Genomic DNA, 23,199 nt, shown 5'->3' with positions numbered 1-23,199 from the left:
GTCAAACAGGGTTTTGAAGATACATTGACACTAGCAATTGATTAACAAATCAATAAACTTGAATATTTATTGATATAAATAAGCCTGGCAGCTCTGTTTTGTTAACCACACTAAGAAAATAAATATATATTTTGAATTAATTCCAGCTCCAAAATCCATTTATCTGGCAGATTCCCGTGTTGAAATGCCAAATTTTGGTAAATTTCTTCAGTCAAACAGGGTTTTGAAGAAACATTGACACTAGCAATTGATTAACAAATCAATAAACTTGATAAATTTGTGATATAAATAAGCCTGGCAGCTCTGTTTTGTTAACCACACTAAGAAAATAAATATAAATTTTGAATTAAATCCAGCTCCAAAATCCATTTATCTGGCAGATTGTCGTGTTGAAATGCCAAATTTTGGTAAATTTCTTCAGTCAAACAGGGTTTTGAATAAACATTGACACTAGCAATTGATTAACAAATCAATAAACTTGATAAATTTGTGATATAAATAAGCCTGGCAGCTCTGTTTTGTTAACCACACTAAGAAAATAAATATAAATTTTGAATTAAATCCAGCTCCAAAATCCATTTATCTGGCAGATTGTCGTGTTGAAATGCCAAATTTTGGTAAATTTCTTCAGTCAAACAGGATTTTGAAGATACATTGACACTAGCAATTGATTAACAAATCAATAAACTTGAATAATTATTCATATATATAAGCCTGGCAGCTCTGTTTTGTTAACCACACTAAGAAAATAAATATAAATTTTGAATTAATTCTTAAGAATTATGAATATTTCCAGCTCCAAAATCCATTTATCTGGCAGATTGCCGTGTTGAAATGCCAAATTTTGGTAAATTTCTTCAGTCAAACAGGGTTTTGAAGATACATTGACACTAGCAATTGATTAACAATTCAATAAATTTGAATAACTATTGATATGAATAAGCCTGGCAGCTCTGTTTTGTTAACCACACTAAGAAAATAAATATAAATTTTGAATTAATTCCAGCTCCAAAATCCATTTATCTGGCAGATTGCCGTGTTGAAATGCCAAATTTTGGTAAATTTCTTCAGTCAAACAGGGTTTTGAATAAACATTGACACTAGCAATTGATTAACAAATCAATAAACTTGAATATTTATTGATATAAATAAGCCTGGCAGCTCTGTTTTGTTAACCACACTAAGAAAATAAATATATATTTTGAATTAATTCCAGCTCCAAAATCCATTTATCTGGCAGATTCCCGTGTTGAAATGCCAAATTTTGGTAAATTTCTTCAGTCAAACAGGGTTTTGAAGAAACATTGACACTAGCAATTGATTAACAAATCAATAAACTTGATAAATTTGTGATATAAATAAGCCTGGCAGCTCTGTTTTGTTAACCACACTAAGAAAATAAATATAAATTTTGAATTAAATCCAGCTCCAAAATCCATTTATCTGGCAGATTGTCGTGTTGAAATGCCAAATTTTGGTAAATTTCTTCAGTCAAACAGGGTTTTGAATAAACATTGACACTAGCAATTGATTAACAAATCAATAAACTTGATAAATTTGTGATATAAATAAGCCTGGCAGCTCTGTTTTGTTAACCACACTAAGAAAATAAATATAAATTTTGAATTAAATCCAGCTCCAAAATCCATTTATCTGGCAGATTGTCGTGTTGAAATGCCAAATTTTGGTAAATTTCTTCAGTCAAACAGGATTTTGAAGATACATTGACACTAGCAATTGATTAACAAATCAATAAACTTGAATAATTATTCATATATATAAGCCTGGCAGCTCTGTTTTGTTAACCACACTAAGAAAATAAATATAAATTTTGAATTAATTCTTAAGAATTATGAATATTTCCAGCTCCAAAATCCATTTATCTGGCAGATTGCCGTGTTGAAATGCCAAATTTTGGTAAATTTCTTCAGTCAAACAGGGTTTTGAAGATACATTGACACTAGCAATTGATTAACAATTCAATAAATTTGAATAACTATTGATATGAATAAGCCTGGCAGCTCTGTTTTGTTAACCACACTAAGAAAATAAATATAAATTTTGAATTAATTCCAGCTCCAAAATCCATTTATCTGGCAGATTGCCGTGTTGAAATGCCAAATTTTGGTAAATTTCTTCAGTCAAACAGGGTTTTGAATAAACATTGACACTAGCAATTGATTAACAAATCAATAAACTTGATAAATTTGTGATATAAATAAGCCTGGCAGCTCTGTTTTGTTAACCACACTAAGAAAATAAATATAAATTTTGAATTAAATCCAGCTCCAAAATCCATTTATCTGGCAGATTGTCGTGTTGAAATGCCAAATTTTGGTAAATTTCTTCAGTCAAACAGGGTTTTGAATAAACATCGACACTAGCAAATGATTAACAAATCAATAAACTTGATAAATTTGTGATATAAATAAGCCTGGCAGCTCTGTTTTGTTAACCATACTAAGAAAATAAATATAAATTTTGAAAAATTCTTAAGAATAATGAATATTTCCAGCTCCAAAATCCATTTATCTGGCAGATTGTAGTGTTGAAATGCCAAATTTTGGTAAATTTCTTCAGTCAAACAGGATTTTGAAGATACATTGACACTAGCAATTGATTAACAAATCAATAAACTTGAATAATTATTCATATAAATAAGCCTGGCAGCTCTGTTTTGTTAACCACACTAAGAAAATAAATATAAATTTTGAATTAATTCCAGCTCCAAAATCAATTTATCTAGCAGATTGCCGTGTTGAAATGACAAATTTTGGTAAATTTCTTCAGTCAAACAGGATTTTGAAGATACATTGACACTAGCAATTGATAACAAATCAATAAACTTGAAGAATTATTCATATAAATAAGCCTGGCAGCTCTGTTTTGTTAACCACATTAGGAAAATAAATATAAGTTTTGATTTAATTCCAGCTCCAAAATACATATATCTGGGAGATTGGCGTGTTGAAATGCCAAATTTTGGTAAATTTCTTCAGTCAAACAGGGTTTTGAAGATACATTGACACTAGCAATTGATTAACAAATCAATAAACTTGAATAATTATTGATATAAATAAGCCTGGCAGCTCTGTTTTGTTAACCACAATAAGAAAATAAATATATATTTAGAATTAATTCCAGCCCCAAAATCCATTTATCTGGCAGATTGCCGTGTTGAAATGCCAAATTTTGGTAAATTTCTTCAGTTAAACAGGGTTTTGAAGATACATTGACACTAGCAATTGATTAACAAATCAATAAACTTGAATATTTATTGATATAAATAAGCCTGGCAGCTCTGTTTTGTTAACCACACTAAGAAAATAAATATATATTTTGAATTAATTCCAGCTCCAAAATCCATTTATCTGGCAGATTCCCGTGTTGAAATGCCAAATTTTGGTAAATTTCTTCAGTCAAACAGGGTTTTGAAGAAACATTGACACTAGCAATTGATTAACAAATCAATAAACTTGATAAATTTGTGATATAAATAAGCCTGGCAGCTCTGTTTTGTTAACCATACTAAGAAAATAAATATAAATTTTGAAAAATTCTTAAGAATAATGAATATTTCCAGCTCCAAAATCCATTTATCTGGCAGATTGTAGTGTTGAAATGCCAAATTTTGGTAAATTTCTTCAGTCAAACAGGATTTTGAAGATACATTGACACTAGCAATTGATTAACAAATCAATAAACTTGAATAATTATTTATATAAATAAGCCTGGCAGCTGTTTTGTTAACCACACTAAGAAAATAAATATAAATTTTGAATTAATTCCAGCTCCAAAATCAATTTATCTAGCAGATTGCCGTGTTGAAATGCCAAATTTTGGTAAATTTCTTCAGTCAAACAGGATTTTGAAGATACATTGACACTAGCAATTGATAACAAATCAATAAACTTGAATAATTATTCATATAAATAAGCCTGGCAGCTCTGTTTTGTTAACCACATTAGGAAAATAAATATAAATTTTGATTTAATTCCAGCTCCAAAATACATATATCTGGGAGATTGCCGTGTTGAAATGCCAAATTTTGGTAAATTTCTTCAGTCAAACAGGGTTTTGAAGATACATTGACACTAGCAATTGATTAACAATTCAATAAACTTGAATAATTATTGATATGAATAAGACTGGCAGCTCTGTTTTGTTAACCACATTAGGAAAATAAATATAAATTTTGAATTAATTCCAGCTCCAAAATACATATATCTGGCAGATTGCCGTGTTGAAATGCCAAATTTTGGTAAATTTCTTCAGTCAAACAGGATTTTGAAGATACATTGACACTAGCAATTGATTAACAAATCAATAAACTTGAATAATTATTGATATAAATAAGCCTGGCAGCTCTGTTTTGTTAACCACAATAAGAAAATAAATATATATTTTGAATTAATTCCAGCTCCAAAATCCATTTATCTGGCAGATTGCCGTGTTGAAATGCCAAATTTTGGTAAATTTCTTCAGTCAAACAGGGTTTTGAAGATACATTGACACTAACAATTGATTAACAAATCAATAAACTTGAATATTTATTGATATAAATAAGCCTGGCAGCTCTGTTTTGTTAACCACACTAACAAAATAAATATAAATTTTGAATTAATTCTTAAGAATAATGAATATTACCAGCTCCAAAATCCATTTATCTGGCAGATTGCCGTGTTGAAATGCCAAATTTTGGTAAATTTCTTCAGTCAAACAGGGTTTTGAATAAACATTGACACTAGCAATTGATTAACAAATCAATAAACTTGATAAATTTGTGATATAAATAAGCCTGGCAGCTCTGTTTTGTTAACCACACTAAGAAAATAAATATAAATTTTGAATTAAATCCAGCTCCAAAATCCATTTATCTGGCAGATTGTCGTGTTGAAATGCCAAATTTTGGTAAATTTCTTCAGTCAAACAGGGTTTTGAATAAACATTGACACTAGCAATTGATTAACAAATCAATAAACTCGATAAATTTGTGATATAAATAAGCCTGGCAGCTCTGTTTTGTTAACCACACTAAGAAAATAAATATAAATTTTGAATTAAATCCAGCTCCAAAATCCATTTATCTGGCAGATTGTCGTGTTGAAATGCCAAATTTTGGTAAATTTCTTCAGTCAAACAGGGTTTTGAATAAACATTGACACTAGCAATTGATTAACAAATCAATAAACTTGATAAATTTGTGATATAAATAAGCCTGGCAGCTCTGTTTTGTTAACCATACTAAGAAAATAAATATAAATTTTGAAAAATTCTTAAGAATAATGAATATTTCCAGCTCCAAAATCCATTTATCTGGCAGATTGTAGTGTTGAAATGCCAAATTTTGGTAAATTTCTTCAGTCAAACAGGATTTTGAAGATACATTGACACTAGCAATTGATTAACAAATCAATAAACTTGAATAATTATTCATATAAATAAGCCTGGCAGCTCTGTTTTGTTAACCACACTAAGAAAATAAATATAAATTTTGAATTAATTCCAGCTCCAAAATCAATTTATCTAGCAGATTGCCGTGTTGAAATGACAAATTTTGGTAAATCTCTTCAGTCAAACAGGATTTTGAAGATACATTGACACTAGCAATTGATAACAAATCAATAAACTTGAATAATTATTCATATAAATAAGCCTGGCAGCTCTGTTTTGTTAACCACATTAGGAAAATAAATATAAATTTTGATTTAATTCCAGCTCCAAAATACATATATCTGGGAGATGGCCGTGTTGAAATGCCAAATTTTGGTAAATTTCTTCAGTCAAACAGGGTTTTGAAGATACATTGACACTAGCAATTGATTAACAAATCAATAAACTTGAATAATTATTGATATAAATAAGCCTGGCAGCTCTGTTTTGTTAACCACAATAAGAAAATAAATATATATTTTGAATTAATTCCAGCTCCAAAATCCATTTATCTGGCAGATTGCCGTGTTGAAATGACAAATTTTGGTAAATTTCTTCAGTCAAACAGGGTTTTGAATAAACATTGACACTAGCAATTGATTAACAAATCAATAAACTTGATAAATTTGTGATATAAATAAGCCTGGCAGCTCTGTTTTGTTAACCACACTAAAAAAATAAATATAAATTTTGAATTAAATCCAGCTCCAAAATCCATTTATCTGGCAGATTGTCGTGTTGAAATGCCAAATTTTGGTATATTTCTTCAGTTCAACAGGGTTTTGAATAAACATTGACACTAGCAATTGATTAACAAATCAATAAACTTGATAAATTTGTGATATAAATAAGCCTGGCAGCTCTGTTTTGTTAACCACACTAAGAAAATAAATATAAATTTTGAATTAAATCCAGCTCCAAAATCCATTTATCTGGCAGATTGCCGTGTTGAAATGCCAAATTTTGGTAAATTTCTTTAGTCAAACAGGGTTTTGAATAAACATTGACACTAGCAATTGATTAACAAATCAATAAACTTGATAAATTTGTGATATAAATAAGCCGGGCAGCTCTGTTTTGTTAACCACACTAAGAAAATAAATATAAATTTTGAATTAAATCCATCTCCAAAATCCATTTATCTGGCAGATTGTCGTGTTGAAATGCCAAATTTTGGTAAATTTCTTCAGTCAAACAGGATTTTGAAGATACATTGACACTAGCAATTGATTAACAAATCAATAAACTTGAATAATTATTCATATATATAAGCCTGGCAGCTCTGTTTTGTTAACCACACTAAGAAAATAAATATAAATTTTGAATTAATTCTTAAGAATTATGAATATTTCCAGCTCCAAAATCCATTTATCTGGCAGATTGCCGTGTTGAAATGCCAAATTTTGGTAAATTTCTTCAGTCAAACAGGGTTTTGAAGATACATTGACACTAGCAATTGATTAACAAATCAATAAACTTGAATAATTATTTATATAAATAAGCCTGGCAGCTGTTTTGTTAACCACACTAAGAAAATAAATATAAATTTTGAATTAATTCCAGCTCCAAAATCAATTTATCTAGCAGATTGCCGTGTTGAAATGCCAAATTTTGGTAAATTTCTTCAGTCAAACAGGATTTTGAAGATACATTGACACTAGCAATTGATAACAAATCAATAAACTTTAATAATTATTCATATAAATAAGCCTGGCAGCTCTGTTTTGTTAACCACATTAGGAAAATAAATATAAATTTTGATTTAATTCCAGCTCCAAAATACATATATCTGGGAGATTGCCGTGTTGAAATGCCAAATTTTGGTAAATTTCTTCAGTCAAACAGGGTTTTGAAGATACATTGACACTAGCAATTGATTAACAATTCAATAAACTTGAATAATTATTGATATGAATAAGACTGGCAGCTCTGTTTTGTTAACCACATTAGGAAAATAAATATAAATTTTGAATTAATTCCAGCTCCAAAATACATATATCTGGCAGATTGCCGTGTTGAAATGCCAAATTTTGGTAAATTTCTTCAGTCAAACAGGATTTTGAAGATACATTGACACTAGCAATTGATTAACAAATCAATAAACTTGAATAATTATTGATATAAATAAGCCTGGCAGCTCTGTTTTGTTAACCACAATAAGAAAATAAATATATATTTTGAATTAATTCCAGCTCCAAAATCCATTTATCTGGCAGATTGCCGTGTTGAAATGCCAAATTTTGGTAAATTTCTTCAGTCAAACAGGGTTTTGAAGATACATTGACACTAACAATTGATTAACAGATCAATAAACTTGAATATTTATTGATATAAATAAGCCTGGCAGCTCTGTTTTGTTAACCACACTAACAAAATAAATATAAATTTTGAATTAATTCTTAAGAATAATGAATATTACCAGCTCCAAAATCCATTTATCTGGCAGATTGTAGTGTTGAAATGCCAAATTTTGGTAAATTTCTTCAGTCAAACAGGGTTTTGAAGATACATTGACACTAGCAATTGATTAACAATTCAATAAACTTGAATAACTATTGATATGAATAAGCCTGGCAGCTCTGTTTTGTTAACCACACTAAGAAAATAAATATAAATTTTGAATTAATTCCAGCTCCAAAATCCATTTATCTGGCAGATTGCCGTGTTGAAATGCCAAATTTTGGTAAATTTCTTCAGTCAAACAGGGTTTTAAATAAACATTGACACTAGCAATTGATTAACAAATCAATAAACTTGATAAATTTGTGATATAAATAAGCCTGGCAGCTCTGTTTTGTTAACCACACTAAGAAAATAAATATAAATTTTGAATTAAATCCAGCTCCAAAATCCATTTATCTGGCAGATTGTCGTGTTGAAATGCCAAATTTTGGTAAATTTCTTCAGTCAAACAGGGTTTTGAATAAACATCGACACTAGCAAATGATTAACAAATCAATAAACTTGATAAATTTGTGATATAAATAAGCCTGGCAGCTCTGTTTTGTTAACCATACTAAGAAAATAAATATAAATTTTGAAAAATTCTTAAGAATAATGAATATTTCCAGCTCCAAAATCCATTTATCTGGCAGATTGTAGTGTTGAAATGCCAAATTTTGGTAAATTTCTTCAGTCAAACAGGATTTTGAAGATACATTGACACTAGCAATTGATTAACAAATCAATAAACTTGAATAATTATTCATATAAATAAGCCTGGCAGCTCTGTTTTGTTAACCACACTAAGAAAATAAATATAAATTTTGAATTAATTCCAGCTCCAAAATCAATTTATCTAGCAGATTGCCGTGTTGAAATGACAAATTTTGGTAAATTTCTTCAGTCAAACAGGATTTTGAAGATACATTGACACTAGCAATTGATAACAAATCAATAAACTTGAATAATTATTCATATAAATAAGCCTGGCAGCTCTGTTTTGTTAACCACATTAGGAAAATAAATATGAGTTTTGATTTAATTCCAGCTCCAAAATACATATATCTGGGAGATTGCCGTGTTGAAATGCCAAATTTTGGTAAATTTCTTCAGTCAAACAGGGTTTTGAAGATACATTGACACTAGCAATTGATTAACAAATCAATAAACTTGAATAATTATTGATATAAATAAGCCTGGCAGCTCTGTTTTGTTAACCACAATAAGAAAATAAATATATATTTAGAATTAATTCCAGCCCCAAAATCCATTTATCTGGCAGATTGCCGTGTTGAAATGCCAAATTTTGGTAAATTTCTTCAGTCAAACAGGGTTTTGAAGATACATTGACACTAGCAATTGATTAACAAATCAATAAACTTGAATATTTATTGATATAAATAAGCCTGGCAGCTCTGTTTTGTTAACCACACTAAGAAAATAAATATATATTTTGAATTAATTCCAGCTCCAAAATCCATTTATCTGGCAGATTCCCGTGTTGAAATGCCAAATTTTGGTAAATTTCTTCAGTCAAACAGGGTTTTGAAGAAACATTGACACTAGCAATTGATTAACAAATCAATAAACTTGATAAATTTGTGATATAAATAAGCCTGGCAGCTCTGTTTTGTTAACCATACTAAGAAAATAAATATAAATTTTGAAAAATTCTTAAGAATAATGAATATTTCCAGCTCCAAAATCCATTTATCTGGCAGATTGTAGTGTTGAAATGCCAAATTTTGGTAAATTTCTTCAGTCAAACAGGATTTTGAAGATACATTGACACTAGCAATTGATTAACAAATCAATAAACTTGAATAATTATTTATATAAATAAGCCTGGCAGCTGTTTTGTTAACCACACTAAGAAAATAAATATAAATTTTGAATTAATTCCAGCTCCAAAATCAATTTATCTAGCAGATTGCCGTGTTGAAATGCCAAATTTTGGTAAATTTCTTCAGTCAAACAGGATTTTGAAGATACATTGACACTAGCAATTGATAACAAATCAATAAACTTGAATAATTATTCATATAAATAAGCCTGGCAGCTCTGTTTTGTTAACCACATTAGGAAAATAAATATAAATTTTGATTTAATTCCAGCTCCAAAATACATATATCTGGGAGATTGCCGTGTTGAAATGCCAAATTTTGGTAAATTTCTTCAGTCAAACAGGGTTTTGAAGATACATTGACACTAGCAATTGATTAACAATTCAATAAACTTGAATAATTATTGATATGAATAAGACTGGCAGCTCTGTTTTGTTAACCACATTAGGAAAATAAATATAAATTTTGAATTAATTCCAGCTCCAAAATACATATATCAGGCAGATTGCCGTGTTGAAATGCCAAATTTTGGTAAATTTCTTCAGTCAAACAGGATTTTGAAGATACATTGACACTAGCAATTGATTAACAAATCAATAAACTTGAATAATTATTGATATAAATAAGCCTGGCAGCTCTGTTTTGTTAACCACAATAAGAAAATAAATATATATTTTGAATTAATTCCAGCTCCAAAATCCATTTATCTGGCAGATTGCCGTGTTGAAATGCCAAATTTTGGTAAATTTCTTCAGTCAAACAGGGTTTTGAAGATACATTGACACTAACAATTGATTAACAAATCAATAAACTTGAATATTTATTGATATAAATAAGCCTGGCAGCTCTGTTTTGTTAACCACACTAACAAAATAAATATAAATTTTGAATTAATTCTTAAGAATAATGAATATTACCAGCTCCAAAATCCATTTATCTGGCAGATTGCCGTGTTGAAATGCCAAATTTTGGTAAATTTCTTCAGTCAAACAGGGTTTTGAATAAACATTGACACTAGCAATTGATTAACAAATCAATAAACTTGATAAATTTGTGATATAAATAAGCCTGGCAGCTCTGTTTTGTTAACCATACTAAGAAAATAAATATAAATTTTGAAAAATTCTTAAGAATAATGAATATTTCCAGCTCCAAAATCCATTTATCTGGCAGATTATAGTGTTGAAATGCCAAATTTTGGTAAATTTCTTCAGTCAAACAGGATTTTGAAGATACATTGACACTAGCAATTGATTAACAAATCAATAAACTTGAATAATTATTCATATAAATAAGCCTGGCAGCTCTGTTTTGTTAACCACATTAGGAAAATAAATATAAATTTTGATTTAATTCCAGCTCCAAAATACATATATCTGGGAGATGGCCGTGTTGAAATGCCAAATTTTGGTAAATTTCTTCAGTCAAACAGGGTTTTGAAGATACATTGACACTAGCAATTGATTAACAAATCAATAAACTTGAATAATTATTGATATAAATAAGCCTGGCAGCTCTGTTTTGTTAACCACAATAAGAAAATAAATATAAATTTTGAATTAATTCCAGCTCCAAAATCAATTTACCTAGCAGATTGCCGTGTTGAAATGACAAATTTTGGTAAATCTCTTCAGTCAAACAGGATTTTGAAGATACATTGACACTAGCAATTGATAACAAATCAATAAACTTGAATAATTATTCATATAAATAAGCCTGGCAGCTCTGTTTTGTTAACCACATTAGGAAAATAAATATAAATTTTGATTTAATTCCAGCTCCAAAATACATATATCTGGGAGATGGCCGTGTTGAAATGCCAAATTTTGGTAAATTTCTTCAGTCAAACAGGGTTTTGAAGATACATTGACACTAGCAATTGATTAACAAATCAATAAACTTGAATAATTATTGATATAAATAAGCCTGGCAGCTCTGTTTTGTTAACCACAATAAGAAAATAAATATATATTTTGAATTAATTCCAGCTCCAAAATCTATTTATCTGGCAGATTGCCGTGTTGAAATGCCAAATTTTGGTAAATTTCTTCAGTCAAACAGGGTTTTGAATAAACATTGACACTAGCAATTGATTAACAAATCAATAAACTTGATAAATTTGTGATATAAATAAGCCTGGCAGCTCTGTTTTGTTAACAGCACTAAAAAAATAAATATAAATTTTGAATTAAATCCAGCTCCAAAATCCATTTATCTGGCAGATTGTCGTGTTGAAATGCCAAATTTTGGTAAATTTCTTCAGTTCAACAGGGTTTTGAATAAACATTGACACTAGCAATTGATTAACAAATCAATAAACTTGAATAATTATTCATATATATAAGCCTGGCAGCTCTGTTTTGTTAACCACACTAAGAAAATAAATATAAATTTTGAATTAATTCCAGCTCCAAAATCCATTTATCTGGCAGATTGCCGTGTTGAAATGCCAAATTTTGGTAAATTTCTTCAGTCAAACAGGGTTTTGAATAAACATTGACACTAGCAATTGATTAACAAATCAATAAACTTGATAAATTTGTGATATAAATAAGCCTGGCAGCTCTGTTTTGTTAACCACACTAAGAAAATAAATATAAATTTTGAATTAAATCCAGCTCCAAAATCCATTTATCTGGCAGATTGTCGTGTTGAAATGCCAAATTTTGGTAAATTTCTTCAGTCAAACAGGATTTTGAAGATACATTGACACTAGCAATTGATTAACAAATCAATAAACTTGAATAATTATTCATATAAATAAGCCTGGCAGCTCTGTTTTGTTAACCACACTAAGAAAATAAATATAAATTTTGAATTAATTCCAGCTCCAAAATCAATTTATCTAGCAGATTGCCGTGTTGAAATGCCAAATTTTGGTAAATTTCTTCAGTCTAACAGGATTTTGAAGATACATTGACACTAGCAATTGATAACAAATCAATAAACTTGAATAATTATTCATATAAATAAGCCTGGCAGCTCTGTTTTGTTAACCACATTAGGAAAATAAATATAAATTTTGAATTAATTCCAGCTCCAAAATACATATATCTGGCAGATTGCCGTGCTGAAATGCCAAATTTTGGTAAATTTCTTCAGTCAAACAGGGTTTTGAAGATACATTGACACTAGCAATTGATTAACAAATCAATAAACTTGAATAATTATTGATATAAATAAGCCTGGCAGCTCTGTTTTGTTAACCACATTAAGAAAATAAATATAAATTTTGAATTAATTCCAGCTCCAAAATACATATATCTGGCAGATTGCCGTGTTGAAATGCCAAATTTTGGTAAATTTCTTCAGTCAAACAGGGTTTTGAAGATACATTGACACTAGCAATTGATTAACAAATCAATAAACTTGATAAATTTGTGATATAAATAAGCCTGGCAGCTCTGTTTTGTTAACCACACTAAGAAAATAAATATAAATTTTGAATTAAATCCAGCTCCAAAATCCATTTATCTGGCAGATTGTCGTGTTGAAATGCCAAATTTTGGTAAATTTCTTCAGTCAAACAGGGTTTTGAATAAACATCGACACTAGCAATTGATTAACAAATCAATAAACTTGATAAATTTGTGATATAAATAAGCCTGGCAGCTCTGTTTTGTTAACCATACTAAGAAAATAAATATAAATTTTGAATTAATTCCAGCTCCAAAATCCATTTATCTGGCAGATTGTAGTGTTGAAATGCCAAATTTTGGTAAATTTCTTCAGTCAAACAGGATTTTGAAGATACATTGACACTAGCAATTGATTAACAAATCAATAAACTTGAATAATTATTCATATAAATAAGCCTGGCAGCTCTGTTTTGTTAACCACACTAAGAAAATAAATATAAATTTTGAATTAATTCCAGCTCCAAAATCCATTTATCTGGCAGATTGTCGTGTTGAAATGCCAAATTTTGGTAAATTTCTTCAGTCAAACAGGGTTTTGAATAACCATTGACACTAGCAATTGATTAACAATTCAATAAACTTGAATAATTATTGATATGAATAAGCCTGGCAGCTCTGTTTTGTTAACCACATTAAGAAAATAAATATAAATTTTGAATTAATTCCAGCTCCAAAATCCATTTATCTGGCAGATTGCCGTGTTGAAATGCCAAATTTTGGTAAATTTCTTCAGTCAAACAGGGTTTTGAATAAACATTGACACTAGCAATTGATTAACAATTCAATAAACTTGAATAATTATTGATATGAATAAGCCTGGCAGCTCTGTTTTGTTAACCACATTAAGAAAATAAATATAAATTTTGAATTAATTCCAGCTCCAAAATCCATTTATCTGGCAGATTGCCGTGTTGAAATGCCAAATTTTGGTAAATTTCTTCAGTCAAACAGGGTTTTGAATAAACATTGACACTAGCAATTGATTAACAAATCAATAAACTTGATAAATTTGTGATATAAATAAGCCTGGCAGCTCTGTTTTGTTAACCACACTAAGAAAATATATATAAATTTTGAATTAAATCCAGCTCCAAAATCCATTTATCTGGCAGATTGTCGTGTTGAAATGCCAAATTTTGGTAAATTTCTTCAGTCAAACAGGGTTTTGAATAAACATCGACACTAGCAATTGATTAACAAATCAATAAACTTGATAAATTTGTGATATAAATAAGCCTACCAGCTCTGTTTTGTTAACCATACTAAGAAAATAAATATAAATTTTGAAAAATTCTTAAGAATAATGAATATTTCCAGCTCCAAAATCCATTTATCTGGCAGATTGTAGTGTTGAAATGCCAAATTTTGGTAAATTTCTTCAGTCAAACAGGATTTTGAAGATACATTGACACTAGCAATTGATTAACAAATCAATAAACTTGAATAATTATTCATATAAATAAGCCTGGCAGCTCTGTTTTGTTAACCACACTAAGAAAATAAATATAAATTTTGAATTAATTCCAGCTCCAAAATCAATTTATCTAGCAGATTGCCGTGTTGAAATGCCAAATTTTGGTAAATTTCTTCAGTCAAACAGGATTTTGAAGATACATTGACACTAGCAATTGATAACAAATCAATAAACTTGAATAATTATTCATATAAATAAGCCTGGCAGCTCTGTTTTGTTAACCACATTAGGAAAATAAATATAAATTTTGAATTAATTCCAGCTCCAAAATACATATATCTGGCAGATTGCCGTGTTGAAATGCCAAATTTTGGTAAATTTCTTCAGTCAAACAGGGTTTTGAAGATACATTGACACTAGCAATTGATTAACAAATCAATAAACTTGAATAATTATTCATATAAATAAGCCTGGCAGCTCTGTTTTGTTAACCACACTAAGAAAATAAATATATATTTTGAATTAAATCCAGCTCCAAAATCCATTTATCTGGCAGATTGTCGTGTTGAAATGCCAAATTTTGGTAAATTTCTTCAGTCAAACAGGGTTTTGAATAAACATTGACACTAGCAATTGATTAACAAATCAATAAACTTGATAAATTTGTGATATAAATAAGCCTGGCAGCTCTGTTTTGTTAACCATACTAAGAAAATAAATATAAATTTTGAAAAATTCTTAAGAATAATAAATATTTCCAGCTCCAAGATCCATTTATCTGGCAAATTGTAGTGTTGAAATGCCAAATTTTGGTAAATTTCTTCAGTCAAACAGGATTTTGAAGATACATTGACACTAGCAATTGATAACAAATCAATAAACTTGAATAATTATTCATATAAATAAGCCTGGCAGCTCTGTTTTGTTAACCACATTAGGAAAATAAATATAAATTTTGATTTAATTCCAGCTCCAAAATACATATATCTGGGAGATGGCCGTGTTGAAATGCCAAATTTTGGTAAATTTCTTCAGTCAAACAGGGTTTTGAAGATACATTGACACTAGCAATTGATTAACAAATCAATAAACTTGAATATTTATTGATATAAATAAGCCTGGCAGCTCTGTTTTGTTAACCCCACTAAAAAAATAAATATAAATTTTGAATAAAATCCAGCTCCAAAATCCATTTATCTGGCAGATTGTCGTGTTGAAATGCCAAATTTTGGTAAATTTCTTCAGTTCAACAGGGTTTTGAATAAACATTGACACTAGCAATTGATTAACAAATCAATAAACTTGATAAATTTGTGATATAAATAAGCCTGGCAAATCTGTTTTGTTAACCACACTAAGAAAAAAAATATAAATTTTGAATTAAATCCGGCTCCAAAATCCATTTATCTGGCAGATTGTCGTGTTGAAATGCCAAATTTTGGTAAATTTCTTCAGTCAAACAGGGTTTTGAATAAACATTGACACTAGCAATTGATTAACAAATCAATAAACTTGATAAATTTGTGATATAAATAAGCCTGGCAGCTCTGTTTTGTTAACCATACTAAGAAAATAAATATAAATTTTGAATTAATTCCAGCTCCAAAATCCATTTATCTAGCAGATTGCCGTGTTGAAATGCCAAATTTTGGTAAATTTCTTCAGTCAAACAGGGTTTTGAAGATACATTGACACTAGCAATTGATTAACAATTCAATAAACTTGAATAACTATTGATATGAATAAGCCTGGCAGCTCTGTTTTGTTAACCACACTAAGAAAATAAATATAAATTTTGAATTAATTCCAGCTCCAAAATCCATTTATCTGGCAGATTGCCGTGTTGAAATGCCAAATTTTGGTAAATTTCTTCAGTCAAACAGGGTTTTGAATAAACATTGACACTAGCAATTGATTAACAAATCAATAAACTTGATAAATTTGTGATATAAATAAGCCTGGCAGCTCTGTTTTGTTAACCACACTAAGAAAATAAATATAAATTTTGAATTAAATCCAGCTCCAAAATCCATTTATCTGGCAGATTGTCGTGTTGAAATGCCAAATTTTGGTAAATTTCTTCAGTCAAACAGGGTTTTGAATAAACATTGACACTAGCAATTGATTAACAAATCAATAAACTTGATAAATTTGTGATATAAATAAGCCTGGCAGCTCTGTTTTGTTAACCATACTAAGAAAATAAATATAAATTTTGAAAAATTCTTAAAAATAATGAATATTTCCAGCTCCAAAATCCATTTATCTGGCAGATTGTAGTGTTGAAATGCCAAATTTTGGTAAATTTCTTCAGTCAAACAGGATTTTGAAGATACATTGACAATAGCAATTGATTAACAAATCAATAAACTTGAATAATTATTCATATAAATAAGCCTGGCAGCTCTGTTTTGTTAACCACACTAAGAAAATAAATATAAATTTTGAATTAATTCCAGCTCCAAAATCAATTTATCTAGCAGATTGCCGTGTTGAAATGCCAAATTTTGGTAAATTTCTTCAGTCAAACAGGGTTTTGAAGATACATTGACACTAGCAATTGATTAACAAATCAATAAACTTGAATAATTATTGATATAAATAAGCCTGGCAGCTCTGTTTTGTTAACCACATTAAGAAAATAAATATAAATTTTGAATTAATTCCAGCTCCAAAATACATATATCTGGCAGATTGCCGTGTTGAAATGCCAAATTTTGGTAAATTTCTTCAGTCAAACAGGGTTTTGAAGATACATAGACACTAGCAATTGATTAACAATTCAATAAACTTGAATAATTATTGATATGAATAAGCCTGGCAGCTCTGTTTTGTTAACCACATTAAGAAAATAAATATAAATTTTGAATTAAATCCAGCTCCAAAATCCATTTATCTGGCAGATTGTCGTGTTGAAATGCCAAATTTTGGTAAATTTCTTCAGTCAAACAGGGTTTTGAATAAACATTGACACTAGCAATTGATTAACAAATCAATAAACTTGATAAATTTGTGATATAAATAAGCCTGGCAGCTCTGTTTTGTTAACCATACTAAGAAAATAAATATAAATTTTGAATTAATTCCAGCTCCAAAATCCATTTATCTAGCAGATTGCCGTGTTGAAATGCCAAATTTTGGTAAATTTCTTCAGTCAAACAGGATTTTGAAGATACATTGACACTAGCAATTGATTAACAAATCAATAAACTTGAATAATTATTCATATATATAAGCCTGGCAGCTCTGTTTTGTTAACCACACTAAGAAAATTAATATAAATTTTGAATTAATTCTTAAGAATTATGAATATTTCCAGCTCCAAAATCCATTTATCTGGCAGATTGCCGTGTTGAAATGCCAAATTTTGGTAAATTTCTTCAGTCAAACAGGGTTTTGAAGATACATTGACACTAGCAATTGATTAACAATTCAATAAACTTGAATAACTATTGATATGAATAAGCCTGGCAGCTCTGTTTTGTTAACCACACTAAGAAAATAAATATAAATTTTGAATTAATTCCAGCTACAAAATCCATTTATCTGGCAGATTGCCGTGTTGAAATGCCAAATTTTGGTAAATTTCTTCAGTCAAACAGGGTTTTGAATAAACATTGACACTAGCAATTGATTAACAAATCAATAAACTTGATAAATTTGTGATATAAATAAGCCTGGCAGCTCTGTTTTGTTAACCATACTAAGAAAATAAATATAAATTTTGAAAAATTCTTAAGAATAATAAATATTTCCAGCTCCAAGATCCATTTATCTGGCAGATTGTAGTGTTGAAATGCCAAATTTTGGTAAATTTCTTCAGTCAAACAGGATTTTGAAGATACATTGACACTAGCAATTGATTAACAAATCAATAAACTTGAATAATTATTCATATAAATAAGCCTGGCAGCTCTGTTTTGTTAACCACACTAAGAAAATAAATATAAATTTTGAATTAATTCCAGCTCCAAAATCCATTTATCTGGCAGATTGTAGTGTTGAAATGCCAAATTTTGGTAAATTTCTTCAGTCAAACAGGATTTTGAAGATACATTGACACTAGCAATTGATAACAAATCAATAAACTTGAATAATTATTCATATAAATAAGCCTGGCAGCTCTGTTTTGTTAACCACATTAGGAAAATAAATATAAATTTTGATTTAATTCCAGCTCCAAAATACATATATCTGGGAGATGGCCGTGTTGAAATGCCAAATTTTGGTAAATTTCTTCAGTCAAACAGGGTTTTGAAGATACATTGACACTAGCAATTGATTAACAAATCAATAAACTTGAATATTTATTGATATAAATAAGCCTGGCAGCTCTGTTTTGTTAACCCCACTAAAAAAATAAATATAAATTTTGAATAAAATCCAGCTCCAAAATCCATTTATCTGGCAGATTGTCGTGTTGAAATGCCAAATTTTGGTAAATTTCTTCAGTTCAACAGGGTTTTGAATAAACATTGACACTAGCAATTGATTAACAAATCAATAAACTTGATAAATTTGTGATATAAATAAGCCTGGCAAATCTGTTTTGTTAACCACACTAAGAAAATAAATATAAATTTTGAATTAAATCCAGCTCCAAAATCCATTTATCTGGCAGATTGTCGTGTTGAAATGCCAAATTTTGGTAAATTTCTTCAGTCAAACAGGGTTTTGAATAAACATTGACACTAGCAATTGATTAACAAATCAATAAACTTGATAAATTTGTGATATAAATAAGCCTGGCAGCTCTGTTTTGTTAACCATACTAAGAAAATAAATATAAATTTTGAATTAATTCCAGCTCCAAAATCCATTTATCTAGCAGATTGCCGTGTTGAAATGCCAAATTTTGGTAAATTTCTTCAGTCAAACAGGGTTTTGAATAAACATTGACACTAGCAATTGATTAACAAATCAATAAACTTGATAAATTTGTGATATAAATAAGCCTGGCAGCTCTGTTTTGTTAACCACACTAAGAAAATAAATATAAATTTTGAATTAAATCCAGCTCCAAAATCCATTTATCTGGCAGATTGTCGTGTTGAAATGCCAAATTTTGGTAAATTTCTTCAGTCAAACAGTGTTTTGAATAAACATTGACACTAGCAATTGATTAACAAATCAATAAACTTGATAAATTTGTGATATAAATAAGCCTGGCAGCTCTGTTTTGTTAACCATACTAAGAAAATAAATATAAATTTTGAAAAATTCTTAAGAATAATGAATATTTCCAGCTCCAAAATCCATTTATCTGGCAGATTGTAGTGTTGAAATGCCAAATTTTGGTAAATTTCTTCAGTCAAACAGGATTTTGAAGATACATTGACAATAGCAATTGATTAACAAATCAATAAACTTGAATAATTATTCATATAAATAAGCCTGGCAGCTCTGTTTTGTTAACCACACTAAGAAAATAAATATAAATTTTGAATTAATTCCAGCTCCAAAATCAATTTATCTAGCAGATTGCCGTGTTGAAATGCCAAATTTTGGTAAATTTCTTCAGTCAAACAGGGTTTTGAAGATACATTGACACTAGCAATTGATTAACAAATCAATAAACTTGAATAATTATTGATATAAATAAGCCTGGCAGCTCTGTTTTGTTAACCACATTAAGAAAATAAATATAAATTTTGAATTAATTCCAGCTCCAAAATACATATATCTGGCAGATTGCCGTGTTGAAATGCCAAATTTTGGTAAATTTCTTCAGTCAAACAGGGTTTTTCAATTCAATTCAATTCAATTATTTTATTAAATATATCTTTTAAGGTTACATGAGTTGTAGGGCTAAGTCATAATTGACTTGTAAGCCCTTGCGTGTTGTTCTCTTATTTTTAGAATTTTAGCAATATTAAAAAACATATATAAAAAATAACAAACAACAAAAAAAAATATTACATAAAAAAGTAATGATTATTGAAACTTTCTTAATTTAAATATACTCAATAAAAGTAAAATTAGGGATAAGAAATAACAAATAAGTAACGGGATCAGGGCGATTGGAAGATTTATATTTGATTTGGGGTATATTTAAATGTCATTCAATAACAAGAGGGACTTTAAGCTACGTTTAAAATGGTGGTATTTTTCAGTAATGTTTAGTTTTTCAATTATGGAGTTAAAGAGTTTAACTCCGCTATAAAATATCGATGTAAATTTTTTTGAAGTCGTACAGAGAGGTAATTTAAACAATTTAGTTGATCTAGTTATTTTTGGGAATGTGTTTGATTGCAATAATTTCCTTTTTCCGTGATAGTCTTTATATAGAAATAATATTGATGAATAGTCTCGTAGCTGGAAGATATTTAATATCGAGTCTTTAATAAATAATTCTTTGGTGTGGGTTAAAAAGGGTACTTTATTTATTGCGCGGATGGCTCTTTTTTGAAGGACATTTATTCTTTTTAAATTATGCATTGTCGTGTTACCCCAGATACAGTAACCGTAGTTTAATTTAGAATGGAATAGAGAAAAATATATTTCTTTTAATATTTTTTGGGTCATAATTGTATTGCATTTGTACATAATACCACAAACTGATCTTAATGATTTACAAAGTATGTCGACATGGGCGTTCCAGTTGAGACTTTCATCAAACAATATTCCTAGATATTTATACGTTTTAACTCTATTTAATTGATGGTTGTCGATTGTAATTTTTTCCACAGTATTTATATCTTTTCCTTTATTACTAAATACAATAAATTCCGTTTTGGTCAGATTCAGGTTTAAACTATTTTTCCTTAGCCACATATTAATTTTCTCTAAACGATTATTTACTTTTTGAATAACCCAATCGATAGTTTTCCCACCATATAGCAGTAGCGTATCGTCCGCGTACAATACTAAACCAGTTTTGATGGTTTCTGTGACGTCATTTACATATAAATTGAAGAGTAGTGGCGAAAGGACCGAGCCCTGGGGAGTACCATTACGAAGTACTTTAGCCTCCGATAGAGTATCATTTACTTTTGTATAGCAAACCCTATCTGTTAAGTAGCTCTTTATCCAGTTACCCGCTACACCCCTAATTCCCATATTACATAGTTTATTTACTAGATTATTATGAGGTACTGAATCAAAGGCTTTGCGTAAGTCTAAAAACACTCCTATGCAAATTTCGCTTTTATCTAAGTAATTAAGTATTATATTATAGGCTTCTGTTATTGCATTAATTGTTCCTAGCCCCGACCGAAATCCGAACTGAGAGTCTGAGATAAGTTTATATTTATTGCTGAATGATAGTAAACGATTGTTAAATGCTTTATCGAAGAGTTTAGATATAAAAGGTAAAATTGAAATTGGCCTATAATTTTTACAATCGAGGGTATCTCCTTTTTTGTGAATAGGAGTAATAATAGTGCGTTTAAGTGCTTCTGGGTATTTGCCTGTACTGAAAGAAAGATTTATCATAAATACTATTGGTAGTAAAATAAAGGGAAGAATAAGTTTAATTGGTTTTGTCTGTAGATCATCGAATCCGGCGGCCGAGTTGTTAGGAATAGTAGCGGAAATAGAGCGAATTTCATCAGCGGTAACTGGGTAAAGACTCATGGTGTGTGGATTAGATGAAGAATAAGTGGGATCAGTTTGATTAGACGGAATGTCTTCGGTAAAGTAGTTATTTAAGTTATTTGCCGTTATTGGTATCTCTATCTGAGGCTTTTTATTTCTATTCAATAAAAAATTTATGGTTTTCCATTTTTCTCTAGGATTTTTGCTTTCTTTTAATTTATTATAGTAATAAATATTGCGTGCATTTCTTAGGGTATTATTTGTAGCATTTCTGAATTTTGTATAGTTATTGATATTTTCAGTCGTTGGGTGTCGTTTTGCTTTTTTCTGTAACTTGTGTTTTTCTTTAAGTAAATTGATCAGTTCTTTCGTTATCCAGGTATCTTTCTTCTTTGGCAAGGTTATTAATTTAAAGCAGTGGTCGTATTCTTTTTTTATTTTAGTTTCAAAGTAATTATACGCGTTGTTAACACAATTCATATTGTATAAATCTGACCAATCGATACTCGCAATTTTAGTGGTAAATTTCTTTAAATTATTTTGATTTAGGTTTCTAATTTTGGTTTCCTTAACTATTTTATCATAACTTAGCCCTTTTAAGTGAATAGTAATATGGTCAGATATATCTATATCAAGCACTGAAATATTTGGTTTGTAGTTTGTAAATATATTGTCTATACATTTACCCGACTTACGCGTTTGTTGGAAAATATTTTGTTGGAAGTGGTAGCTATTAAATAAATCTAAGAGTTCATTTGAGCATGGCGTGGAGGCTAACAGGTCAATATTGAATTCACCAGCAATTGTTATTTTACTATGTTTAATTTTGATTGAGCTAGATATTATTTGCTCTAACTGAGTAAAGAAGTCTTTAATGTTAGCGGAGTGTGGTCTGTAGATTACAATATATATGTCCCTAGATTTATTATTTTTAATGGCGAAGCACTCTATATCCTTATTATAAATACATATTTCATTTATATTAGACATTTGCAGTTCATTTCTATAGTAGAAACCAATACCTCCGCCGATTCTGTCTCCCAAACCACAGAATGTATACCCAGTATGATAGAAAATTGCGCTGTCTCTGAACCATGTTTCAGTAAGTGCA

Source organism: Leiobunum rupestre, chromosome 6 (genome assembly GCF_980474605.1).
Source record: "Leiobunum rupestre chromosome 6, qqLeiRupe1.1.hap1, whole genome shotgun sequence".
Classification (NCBI taxonomy): domain Eukaryota; kingdom Metazoa; phylum Arthropoda; class Arachnida; order Opiliones; family Sclerosomatidae; genus Leiobunum; species Leiobunum rupestre.
The sequence above is the reverse complement of the archived record's forward strand: the minus strand, read 5'-3'. Positions refer to the sequence as shown.